A 13,116-nucleotide genomic window follows, 5' to 3' on the forward strand; every position below is an offset into this window, starting at 1 on the left:
GTGACAATATACAGCCTTGATGTACTCCTTTTCCCATTTGGAACCAGTCTGTTGCTCCATGTCCAGTTCTAACTGTTGCTTCCTGACCTGCATATAGGTTTCTCAAGAGGCAGGGCAGGTGGTCTGGTATTCCCATCTCTTCCAGAATTTTCCACAGTTTATTGTGATCCATACATTCAAAAGCTTTGGCATAGTCAATAAAGCAGAAATCGATGATTTTCTGGAACTCTTTTGCTTTTTCGATGATCCAGCGGATGTTGGCAATTTGATCTCTGGTTCCTCTGCCTTTTCAAAACCAGCTTGCACATCTGGAAGTTCACGGTTCACATATTGCTGAAGCCTGGCTTGGAGAATTTTGAGCATTACTTTACTAGCGTGTGAGATGAGTGCAATTGTGTGGTAGCTTGAGCATTCTTTGGCATTGCCTTTCTTTGGCATTGGAATGAAAACTGACCTTTTCCAGTCCTGTGGCCACTGCTGAGTTTTCCAAATTTGCTGGCATATTGAGTGTAGCACTTTCAGAGCATCATCTTTCAGGATTTGAAATAGCTCTACTGGAATTCCATCACCTCCACTAGCTCTGTTCATAGTGATGCTTTTAAGGCCCACTTGACTTCATATTCCAGGATGCCTGGCTCTAGGTGAGTGATCACACCATCATGATTATCTGGGTCATGAAGATCTTTTTCGTACAGTACTCCTGTGTTCTTGCCACCTCTTCTTAATACCTTCTGCTTCTGTTAGGTCCATACCATTTCTGTCCTTTATCGAGCCCATCTTTGCATGAAATGTTCCCTTGGTATCTCTCATTTTCTTGACGAGATCTCTAGTCTTTTCCATTCTATTGTTTTCCTCTATTTCTTTGCACTGATGGCTGAGGAAGGCTTTCTTATCTCTCCTTGCTATTCTTTGGAACTCTGCATTCAGATGCTTATATCTTTCCTTTTCTCCTTTGCTTTTCGCTTCTCCTCTTTTCACAGCTATTTGTAAGGCCTCCCCAGACAGCCATTTTTCTTTTTTTGCATTTCTTTTTCTTGGGGATAGTCTTGATCCTTGTCTCCTGTACAATGTCACGAACCTCTGTCCATAGTTCATCAGGCACCCTGTCTATCAGATCTAGTCCCTTAAATCTATTTCTCACTTCCACTGTATAATCATAAGGATTTGATTTAGGTCATACCTGAATGGTCTAGTGGTTTTCCCTACTTTCTTCAATTTAAGTCTGAATTTGGCAATATTCATGATCTGAATTTGGCAAGAGTTCATGATCTGAGCCACAGTCAGCTTCTGGTCTTGTTTTTGCTGACTGTATAGAGCTTCTCCATCTTTGGCTGCAAAGAATATAATCAATCTGATTTCAGTGTTGACCATCTGGTGATGTCCATGTGTAGAGTCTTCTCTTGTGTTGTTGGAAGAGGGTGTTTGCTATGACCAGTGTATTCTCTTGGCAAAATTAGCCTTTGCCCTGCTTCCTTCCATACTCCAAGGTCAAATTTGCCTGTTACTCCAGGTGTTTCTTGACTTTCTACTTTTGCATTCCAGTCCCCTATAATGATAAGGACAGCTTTTTTGGGTGTTAGTTCTAAAAGGTCTTGTAGGTCTTCATAGAACTGTTCAACTTCAGCTTCTTCAGCATTACTGGTTGGGGCATAGGCTTGGATTACCGTGATATTGAATGGTTTACCTTGGAAATGAACAGAGATCATTCTGTTGTTTTTGAGATTGCATCCAAGTACTGCATTTAGGACTCTTTTGTTGACCATGATGGCTACTCCTTTTCTTTTAAGGGATTCTTGCTCACAGTAGTAGCTATAATGGTCATCTGAGTTAAATTCACCCATTCAGTCCATTTTAGTTCACTGATTCCTAGAATGTTCACTCTTGCCATCTCCTGTTTGACTACGTCCAATTTGCCTTGATTCATGGACCTGACATGGTTCCTATGCAATATTGCTCTTTACAGCATCGGACCTTGCTTCTATCACCAGTCACATCCACAACTGGGTATTGTTTTTGCTGTGGCTCCATCCCTTCATTCTTTCTGGAGTTATTTCTCCACTGATCTCCAGTAGCATATTGGGCACCTACTGACCTGGGGAGTTCCTCTTTCAGTATCCTATCATGTTGCTTTTTCATACTGTTTATGGGGTTCTCAAGGCAAGAATACTAAAGTAGTTTGCCATTCCCTTCTCCAGGGGACCGCATTCTGTCAGCCCTCTCCACCATGACCCGTCCGTCTTGGGTGGCCCCACACGGCATGGCTTAGTTTCATTGAGTTAGAAAAGGCTGTGGTCCGTGTGATCAGATTAGCTAGTTTTCTGTGACAAGGCTGTGGTTAGAGAAAAATAAGTCCATTTTCTGTTTGTATGTCATCTAAGTTGAGCGTTTTCAATAAGCCAGTTATAAGCACACTCCTCTGTCAGGAAGCATTTAACAGGAGGCTTCCTGTGTGCTGTTTTGATCTGTCAGGAATTCTCTGTTCCTTATTAATTCCTGAATACTCAGGAATTGAGAGGAGAGGCAAGCCTCTCCCGGGGGCTGAGGAATCCAGGCATTTCCTTCATTAGTTTTTCTATACGGTGATAAGTACCCTCTTCCTTCTTGTGAACCTCACGGTAAAAGTGATTGTTTACAAATCTCTCTCTCTCTAATATGGATCACCTATGTTTTGTAAGTCTGGAATTTTATTCTTTATCTTTGCTGAGAATAACTACCTTGTAAGACAGTATATATATGCCCACACCATGTTGATTAAAACACCTTTGCTCCATCAGAGCTCTGGTCCCTGTCTCTCTCTCTCTCTCTCTCCCTCTCTCTGTTTTTCAGGCCGATCCCCTGGAGCACAGAGGCTCTCCGAGTTCACTTTCCTGCTCAGGCTTCTAAGACCCTCTCGAGAAGGCACTCTGTACCTTCACCCCATCGAGAGGGTGCCTGAGGCCTTCGTGAACAGAGCAAGCCCCGTGCAGGGGCTTTATTGGCTTTCTGTGTAAACCAAAGAATATCAGCCTCTTTCTCTCTCCTTTACTTTCTTATCAATCGACTTTGGACCACCAGGTTCCAGTCCGTTAAAGGACCTCAACACTCTTCAGAAACATGGAGGAAAATCCCAGAAGAAACAGCTAAAACAGGTAAGAGGTTGCCTCAGGAAGCATGATTTGGAGTTGGAGAAGAATTTTTTTTTTATTACCAGTTTTGCTCATATGATTTTTAAAGCTGTGTGCATAGAAGCCTCTGATAAAAATAAAAATAGAGTTAAATAAGGTAAATATTGTTGTGTGGAAAGGCACAGTGGAGAGAAAGGTTGAGGGGGACAGCTTAGAGACACAGACCAGCCCTGTACTTAAAATTAAAGGACATAATTTTGAAATAAAACTCTTGGACTCTTCTAATCCAGGTTAGTCTGGAATGCATGGGTACAGGATCCATGGATGAGATTCAAGGGATCCATGAATATCTTTGATGATTTTTCTACCCAAAATGTACACGTGTACATTTTAGGGGAGGGAGATATTTAGCTTTCATTGGGTTTTTTAAAATCAAAAAAAGAATAAGAGCTACTGATCTGATGTCATTTATACAAAATAATATACACTTGCAAAGAAGGTGCATATTTGGTGAAGTATTTGGAGTGGAATCAATACAATACAATACAATACACCATATTGCACTATGGTGTTTATAGTAGTTCCACTCAAGGGATCGGTGGGGTTGGGTGGGAGTCAACAAGGGCTTTTACTGTATCCATACTGGGTGGATTTTTAACTGAGAGGAATATATTAGGCATTACTTTTATGTTTAAAAACTTTTAAACAATTTATTTAATTGGTTCTTCTCATTTTACAGTTGAGAAAATGAGCTCCAGGGATGTGGCCTAATTGTCCAAGTCACACTCACACACACACACACACACACGCAGAGGTGACACAGGAAGCAAATCTCCTGTGTCCCACCCTTGCAATCCTCCCAGTGCCCTGGTGGCATCCTGAGCCGGCTTCAGGAGATCTCTACTACCCATTGGGTTGACCCCCCACCCCCCGCCAGCCACGCACACTGTAGACTAAGTCATATTCTATTTGTACATGCAAGTACAGATATACAAACCAAACAGTTGTATCAATACAAATATTGTAACAATGCTCTCAGTATTCCTTATATATGGTGAGAAGAAAGTAGTAAAAGAAACGGATTTACACAAGATTTCCATGTACAGAGGCATCCAGAGTTTTTGATTTATGAGCGCTTCTGGCTCTGCTGACCACAGCACCTGATCAGCATGAGGAGCAGTTCTAAGGTGGACCTGGTGAGGATCAGAACCTACTGTGGGCAGCTCACCCTGAGTTATGAAGGTGAGGGACTCAAGTTGGACTGCCAGGTTTGAATCCTTTTTGTCATGACTGCTCCATGACTTGGGCCAATTTGCTCAACCTCCCCAAATCTCCATTTTCCCTTCTTTAAAATAGGAATTACTTTTGTTATTATATGTGTAAAAGCCCTTAGCACCATGTCAGGTATAATTCAGCGGTTCTGTTATTATTAAAGGATAATTCTCAAAAACGGGTCTCCTTCTGAGATGTGAAACAGCTTAGATAAATTCAGGAGTGTCAGAAACACCTGCTCGGATCAGGTGTTGGGCTATGTCTTCCCAACAGAGGGCAAGACATTAAAGAGGGACATTTCAGGGCGAAGTCTTTCACCGCTCTCTTTTTCCTCTCATTGTTCCTCTTGTGGACAGACTTCTTGTCCTTCACTGACTATTATTTCATGGGGTGTGAGCAGGTAAAACAGATGCTGAGAGTAGATATGGAAGAGAAAAACTGTAACATCTCTTCCAATTATCACCAACAATTCAGATTTATTGAAGAGCACATTCCAAAATATTCTTCCAACACCATTAGCCTCTTCTTGGCAATAACATGACATAGGGGTACTCCCTAGCACAGGAAGAACTTCTACTTCAGGGAGCCTGAGACTGAGCAGGTATGCCTGTAAGAATGGAGATTCTGGGTCATATCCCTTGAATATTTGATTTAGTAATCCTGCATGGCTTTGCTAGCTGAATTTCCCAGTGCACCTTTTGGCCATCTGCTTCAGAATCAGCTGAGTTTTTAAAGAGTGTACTCTGCTTAGTTGCTAAGTCTTTGCAACCCCATGGGCTGTAGCTCACCAGGCTTCTCCGTCCCAGGGATCGAACCCAAGTCTCCCACTTTACAGGTGGATTCTTTACCATCTGAGCTACCAGGGACTTTGAAGAGTGTACTTTCTGATTGATTCTGATAAACATTAAAGTATGGAAACCACTGGAAAGGACCTTTGCAAATTTGGCCTTTTCTGCAGTAGATAAAAGGCAATTGGGTTATGAGGGATTCATAGTGTTTTAACACCCTAGGTGCAGAATGATCATAGTGATTCGTACATGCCCTTGACCAATAGGGGCCTACTCTCAGAAGGCTAACTTAGTCACTCAAAGTTGGACTCTTCCTTCTCTCCTTGAATGATCAGGAGGTTGAGCCAAGAGTTTCTTTATGGTGTTGATTTATCAGATAAGTCACATCAACCTAGGATTAGCCCCATCAAGAATCATGTGTTATTTATTGATATGTTTAGTTAAGAAGAAGAGGTCATAAAAAAGTCAGTACTTGCCTAACACAAATGGAGGGCAAGACTTTTATGATGCAATAAACTCTCATTCCCCAGCACAACAGATCAGGTTGCATGAAGGCTAACAGATCCTTGCAGGGATCCAATTTGTACTGTTGAACATTTTGAATAAAATTACCATTGTGGAAACCTTTCTGCACAGTCTAATGAGACTTTGAGATCTTTGAGACAGGAGGCAGATACAATCGCTCCCAGAAAAACTCTCTGGAAAAACAAACAACAGACTGCTTGATGAGAAAAAGACCAACGACCCCATAGGAGATGGGCAGAGAGCTAGATAAATGCTTGCTTCACTCATAGTAAAAGAAATGCAAACTCCAGGAGACCATTTCTCAGCTCTTGGGTTGGTTAAGATTGAGAAGTGCCAAAGGCAAGAGCCCTGGATGTTATTGCTGAGAATATAAGTTAAAAAAAAGCTTTGAATGGCAGCTAGTGACAAAGTAGACCCAGCAATTGTACGTTCAAGAAGCCTCTTTCCCTTTAGGATGCAAGCACAGTGATTACCTGTCATAGGACTGTTTATGATGCAAATGACAAAAAAAACTAAATGACCCTCGAGTTAAATATTGTTAAAATATTATTTAAATATTAAATAAAATTTAAATAAAAAGTAAGTAAATGTAAAATAAAATAAGAGTTAAAATAATTAATTAAATACTAGTTAAATATGTTTTTATATTTCCATACAATAGAACACTATTCAGCCACTAGAACAAAGAGCCACATTTGAACAAACTAATATAAAAGTTCCAAGATCTGTAGTTAGTTAAGTGGTAAACCAAAAAAATGTTACCATTTTTATTGCAGGCACTCTCAGCTGATAAAGAATCTGCCTGCAATATGGGAGACCTGGGTTCCATCCCTGAGTTGGGAAGATACCCTGGAGAAGGGAACAGCTACCCACTCCAGTATTCTGGCCAGGAGAATTCCATGGGCTGTACAGTCCATGGGGTTGCAAAAAGTCAGACGTGACTGAGCGACTTTCACTGTTCTAAATCCTCCACATCTATTAATTACTTTAATGATTAAATTATATGTAGTAGGCACTATTAGCATCCCAGTTTCAGTGATGAGAAAACTGAGATCCAGAGAGATTAAGTAACTTGCCCAAAGTCACACAGCCATTATACAGCAAAACCAGGATTCAAACACCAACTCCAGAGTCCAGAGCTTATGCTCCTTACTATTGTGCTGAAGTGTGTAGAGTGTGCTTCCATTAGTGTAAAACATTTATCTCCGTGTATACACACACATCATACAAATGTAGATTCATACACATGCAGAAACTCTCTCCCAAAGGATTAGTGTGAAAACAATAACTGGGGCTGCCTTTGCCGTGATGAACTAGTGCCTGAGCATCACCGGGAGGGAGACACTTGAGTTGTGTTTCACTCTTGAAACTTTTTATTTGGATGTATATGATCTTCCACTAGGAAAGATCTTTTCTTCCATTAGGAAACAGACAAATAATCAGATAACAACAGTAAAAACAGATCACAACCTGTGCTATATAGGTCTTAGAAATCAGGGAGCCCCTGAGGCAGACTGGACAGAACAAGGGACTATGTTTAGAGACCAAAGAATTGGGTATCCACACACTTGAAGGCCTGCTTTTTTAAAATAAAGAATTTCAGAGAAAGAATTAAAATAGTGCTTACCATAGATCATGGAGACCTTGATTTTCCCCAGTGAGGGATTAAATCTTCCTTGAGATGTTAATTTCCAAACACAGGACCTTTCCCCAGTAGTCTTCCTCAGGTGAAGCCAGATTCAGTGTGGAAATCCCAGAGGGTGATCTACTGCAGGTCCAAGGACATTCATGGGGAGGATGAGAGGCCAATGTAAGATGGTCTGGAAGGCTCTGATTCTGTCCAATGTCTGTTTCCCCTAACTGAAGCTTGGGTACTTACTGTATAAACAGAAATGCTAGATGGCCAAGATGTAGGATGAAATAAGCCACTTATCTAAGCAGATGCAACCCAGGATGGAGTTTGCACGACTATTCCAAAGGGATTGTAGGGTAAACTAGGCAATAATAGTCAGTAGGAAAGAAGATCTGCTTATTTCAAACCTAAAGAGTGGTGAGGAGTAACAACTCTCTTTGGCGTCAGATACCAACCCTGAGGCTGTCCGCTTCCTCTATGGTGTGTGTGCGGTGCTTTTGTGCTTTTTCACGTCAGCTTCAAGCCAGGAAGAGGCATCACCGGGTGCTCTCCTCACCTTCAGCATGTGTGGCCACTACCCTCCTCCTGAAGCTCAAAGCTGCATCTGAAGCCTCTGGGCCCTTAAGGAGAAGGAAATCCAGAAGACTGACAGGAGGTGTGAACTGGTTCCAAGTGTGTCTGATCCCAACAAAGAGAGAGTGAGGCATTCTGGAAACTTCACTTTTCTACAAGATGCTCTACAAGCCTTTTTCAGAGCAAACTCTCAAAGGTAAATAGAAACTTCATAGTGAGCCTTGGGAGTCCCCCAGGGAGACAAGTCCACTGGGTATGCCCTATTGGTGCCCACTCTGGGAAACACAGACGACACATACCAAGAGGCTGACCTTGCTCACTGGGACCTGCTCACCACCACCCCACCTGTAAGCAAATCTGTGAATAGCAGCCTGGACCGTGTGTCAGCCACTGCTCCAGCATCTACCATCAGCCACCGCTCACCTCACCTTATTCCAATTTCTGCCTCTCATTTCTGGCCCAGGTGCCCTTTCTTTGAAGCTTCCTTAGTGCATTCCTAGTAACTCCATACCTGCAGCTGACCACACCTGAAGTTACCAGGTAGCATCTTGTGGTGGTAAAGTGAACCACCACAGTCTCTGAAGTCAGATGCCTGAATTTAAATCTGGAGTCTATCATGCTGGGTGACCTGTGTCCAATTTCTTCATGTCTCTCTGCCTCTGTTTCTTCATCTGAAAAATGGGGATATAATAGTGCCTGTATCATAGGATTGATTTAGGAAGGTAAATAAGATATAACCTATGTAGCTGACTACTGCTGCTGCTGCTGCTAAGTCACTTTAGTCGTGTCCGACTCTGTGTGACCCCATAGACGGCAGCCCAGCAGGCTCCCCCATCCCTGGGATTCTCCAGGCAAGAACACTGGAGCTGACAGCACTTTTTAATTTTAGATTTACATGAAGAGAAAGTAAAGCATAAGCAAAATGCTTAACGCAGAGGAAAACATTCTTGGTCCTAAAATTTGACACTGGCTTGCGTGGCTCAGCTGGTAGAGAATCCGACTGCAATGCAAGAAACCCTGGTTCAATTCCTGGGTTGGGAAGATCCCCTAGAGAAGGGATAAGCTATCCACTCCAGTATTCTTCCCTTGTGGCTCAGCTGGTAAAGAATCCGCCTGCAATGCGGGAGACCTGGGTTTGATCCCTGGGTTGGGAAGATCCCCTGGAGAAAGGAACAGATACCCAGCCCAGTATTCTGGCCTGAATAATTCCATGGACTGTATAGTCCGTGGGGTCACAAAGAGTCAGACGTGACTGAGCAACTTTCACTTTTGGATTGCTAAGAGAAGGCATGGAATTAACTTAGAAAGACTTCTTATCTGGAGATAATTTAGGTGTTCTCACTTAGTGAAGGTCAGTGGAGTGAGTGACCTCTCACCATGTCTTCTAGATTCTCTTCTAACTCTTGACTCTGAGGCAGTACCCGGGGGTTAGAAAAGTCCTGCTCTATTGGCGGTGGGAAGCCGAAAGTTCTAAAAAACAAATTTCCCAAAAGTGCCATTTAACTGTCAGCTAAAGGGTAGGTACAGAAGACAGCTTGAGAACCGCATCCCTCTTCTGCTCCATCCTTATGTTTCTGTTGCACAAATGCAGCAAAATGAGTAGCAATATTTTCATTGAAAATATGCCTCATGCAAATCAGTTTGGTAAATATGGAATTTAGCCTTTATAAAAGAGCACCTGTTCCCCCCTCCCATTCCTCCATTTAATTTTTGCATTCAGATGTGCTCTGCTCTTGCCTAAGCCTAGTCCCATACACTATTACAAGAACAGACTTGCTGGTTTTGAATCTAACCAACATACACCCCTCTTTTCCAAGAAAAAAAATCTCTAAACATTAGAGGCATCTGCGTGCTGGCTTTCTAGGGGCGCCCTGAAGAATATTTCCATAGCGGTAAAATATTTTGAAACATCTTGGAAAAAAGAGAACTATTCAGAGTTGATATGGACTCCGGTGGGTGAGGAGAGGGCGTGGGGGCAGACTTATAGGTCGTTCCTGGTCTGCCTGAGTCCTCAGAGCGGGCAGCAGCTGCTGTTCCCCTCCAGGGTGTGGTGATGCTGGGGTTAACTGTTCTCCTCTACTGAGGAGCAGGGATTTTTAACTCAGTTGTGGTTTGGTCTGGGTGGTTTCCTTTTTCCCTCACCATCAGAGGGATTTTTAAAAATCACAAACAGAACCTGGGGAGAGGAGGCCCAATTTGACACCTTTGAATCGCGATGGGGTCACTTTATAGATTCAGATTTAGAGGGATTGTTGGGTGGGGATCCGCCACACAGGAGAGCCTTTCAGCCCCTTTCATAGAGGGACACAGAATCAGAGTTTCCTGAAATGGTATTTTTTGTGTGAGACCTGTCAATAGAAATATCAAACTGTGAATATACAATTGAACTTTATTATCCCTTTTGATTTTGTAACTACATAGGTATGACAGACAGAGGCCGATTTGAAAAGAAACTCACAATTGCCAGCGTGTCCCTTGTATGAATCCCACGGCTGGAAGTTTTTCTGTAAATCGGCATCTTCAGGTAGGGGTTGTGCAGGTGCCTCCCACTGACTCTTGAGATACGTTTTAATTAAGGAACATGAAATCTCTTAACTTTCCTTTACAGAGTGGAAGTGCCCTTGTGTTCTGAAACGCAGCTCTAGAGATGGCATTGTGGGGCTTCATATTTACTCTCTGCACAACTTTCATTTCAAAGATTCTTACTTTGTGACCCAAAGGGGGTTTTTTTCTTCTCTTTCTTTTTTTATTTTTTCTTTCTGCTTACCCCTGAAATGGACTGAACCTGGAATTCAAGAGTCCAGCTGTGCTCTTTCTGCCTCTGACATCGTTAGAAAACCAAAAGGTGGGGAGCTGGTATTCAAACGGTCAGTCTCAAAATGAAAATCTTGCCCCACGGAGGGATTCAGAGAGTTGGGGCCAAGGCCTCCCCTCACCCGCAGTATCAGGAGTCGCATGGTCGGGTCATACTCTTCCTGTGCCCCTGGCTACTCAAGTCACAGAAAGGACGGCTCCTGACATAGTTCAGACTTGAAATCAGTGGTCCTGTTCTTTCCTCCCTGAAGACTACATCGTGGTGAGAGTTTCACAGTCTTTCCAATGAAGTTGCCACTAAAGATGTTTTCGATTTAAACCATCTGTATGGAAATTGCTAGAAGTAACACAGACTGAAAAAATGAGGAACACACTAGCTAAGGCTCACAAAAAGTAAGGCAAAGGTAATCAGTGAAACCTGAGACCAGGCATTCGATCTATTTCAGCATCTGTACTATGAAAGGCAAGACCAGATAATCTCTAAAATATCCTTTGGGTTCTAAGATTCTGTAACTGCAGTGACTTCAGTTAGATGTTGAGAATTAAGGGAGATTCAGAAAAGGAAGGAAACACAGACATTATCAAAGATGTTCTCCAAAGTGATGACAGACTTTACCTCCAGAAGGAAGAAGAGGGGAGCAGGATTGAGGAGAGGGACAAAGAAAAATTTAGCTTTATCTGCAACTTCTTTCTCTTTTAAAATTTATTTACAAGGAGACTGCACTCTCATATTAACTGTGCAGTTAAAAATTAATTTTAAATCCAAAAACATTAAAATAAGTTAGAATAAGCCAAAATGCTGCAGTCCCCCTTCCCTTTGCAAGTTGCAAAACAGTGTGCCCACACTTTCAACTATTCTGTATATTTTATGGGCTTCCCTCGGTGGCTCAGCAGTAGAGAATCCACCTGTAATGCAGGAGCCACAGGAAACATGGGTTCAATCCCTGGGTTGGGAAGACACCCTGGATGAGAGCATGCCAACCCACTCCAGTATTCTTGCCCGGAGAATCCCATGGACAGAGGAGCCTGACGGGGTCAGGATATGGATGTAAATGTGGTCCATAGGGTCACAGAGAGTTGGAAGTGTGGATGTAAATTACTAAGAGTTTATAACCTACCTGATGGCAATGGTTATTTCCAGAGGTGGGAGGTACATGTTGGGGAATTATGACTAAAAGATCATTTTAGCCTTATCTGCAATGTTTTATGATTTTATAGGAGGAATATATTCATGTATTTCTTATCTAATGAAATCATATGGTTTACATGTATGAGATTGTAAGGCAGAGCATTTGCATACATGTGAGTACGTGTACGGGAATATGCAATAAGGATATGCAGTGTTGGTGATATTTCAAATGTGTGAACACTCAACAATTGGAGAAAAATTCTTAGGCAAGCTGTCAGCCAGCTCAGCTCGCCTCCTCCAGAAAGCCTTCCCCCACTGTCGCCCTACATTGGCCTTGCTCTTCTTGCATGCACCTTCAGCATCACCTCTTTTCTCACCACACCTTTCTTCCTCTCAGCATCTCTCTGTTCAGCCTCATACAACCCTGAAATAAGCACTATCCCAACATTTCGTTCAAATCTTCTGCCTCAGAGGCACAAGCCTAAGTGCCTTACCCCATTTGTTATTCCCGCTCGCTCCATCCTTAGGGAGCGCCTCTCCCACTTCCCCCGCACGAGCATGCCCTGAGGAGCCCACTAATGTGCGCAGTCCGAGTCCAGGCTCTAGGTGAGGGCGCCAGACATCCATATCGGTAACCAACACCACGGAGGATGCTTATGCCAGGGACAGCTGGCAAACGCTCCTCTGAGGTCTGACGTGGCCTGTATATCCCACGGAGAAGAGAAAGAAAGCAGATTTCTCTCCCACATGGGATACTAAAAATGGCTTAGATAGACTCTCCTGCACGCCTAGATCCAAAAAGGAATGTGGCATGGCATAATGCATCAAAAACCTTTTAACAACATATAGCCTTTCACCCAGTGATTCCACTTGTAGGCATCCTGATGAAAAGAATCAGAGATGGTAGAGATGTTTATATAGATATTCACCATGCAGTGATTCATGGTTGAGTAGGAAAATAGTTAAATGAAGTGTTGTTCTTCCACATAGTAGTACTACATAGCCATCCAAAATAGGAAGGGGAATTTTGAACTGCATCATTATGCTTTGGGCTACTAATTAAGGAAATAATTAGGAATCAAAACTGTATCACAAACATGGTCTTTCTATAACTAAACCTAAAAAAAAAAAAGCAGAGAAAAAAAGGCTGAAAGAATATAAGGGGAAGGAAAGATTAGCAGGTAAAAACCTGCCTGCCCATGCAGGAGACGCAAGAGACACACGTTTGACCCCTGGGTCAGGAAGATCCCCGGGAGAAGGAAATGACAACCCACTCCA

General features: G+C 42.7%; 1 long non-coding RNA gene across 1 annotated transcript in view; it reads right to left on the reverse strand.

Annotated features, from left to right (window-relative positions):
* Positions 1–13,116, reverse strand: part of LOC112581758 — a 74,262-nt gene that overhangs the window by 3,436 nt on the left and 57,710 nt on the right. Inside the window, exons 3-4 of the long non-coding RNA XR_006547286.2 lie at positions 7,778–7,942; positions 7,317–7,457 (exon numbers count right to left, since the gene is read on the reverse strand). This is a non-coding gene — a long non-coding RNA (uncharacterized LOC112581758). The remainder of the gene's footprint in view (positions 1–7,316; positions 7,458–7,777; positions 7,943–13,116) is intronic.

The sequence above is a fragment of the Bubalus bubalis genome, chromosome 2, assembly GCF_019923935.1.
Source record: "Bubalus bubalis isolate 160015118507 breed Murrah chromosome 2, NDDB_SH_1, whole genome shotgun sequence".
NCBI lineage: Eukaryota > Metazoa > Chordata > Mammalia > Artiodactyla > Bovidae > Bubalus > Bubalus bubalis.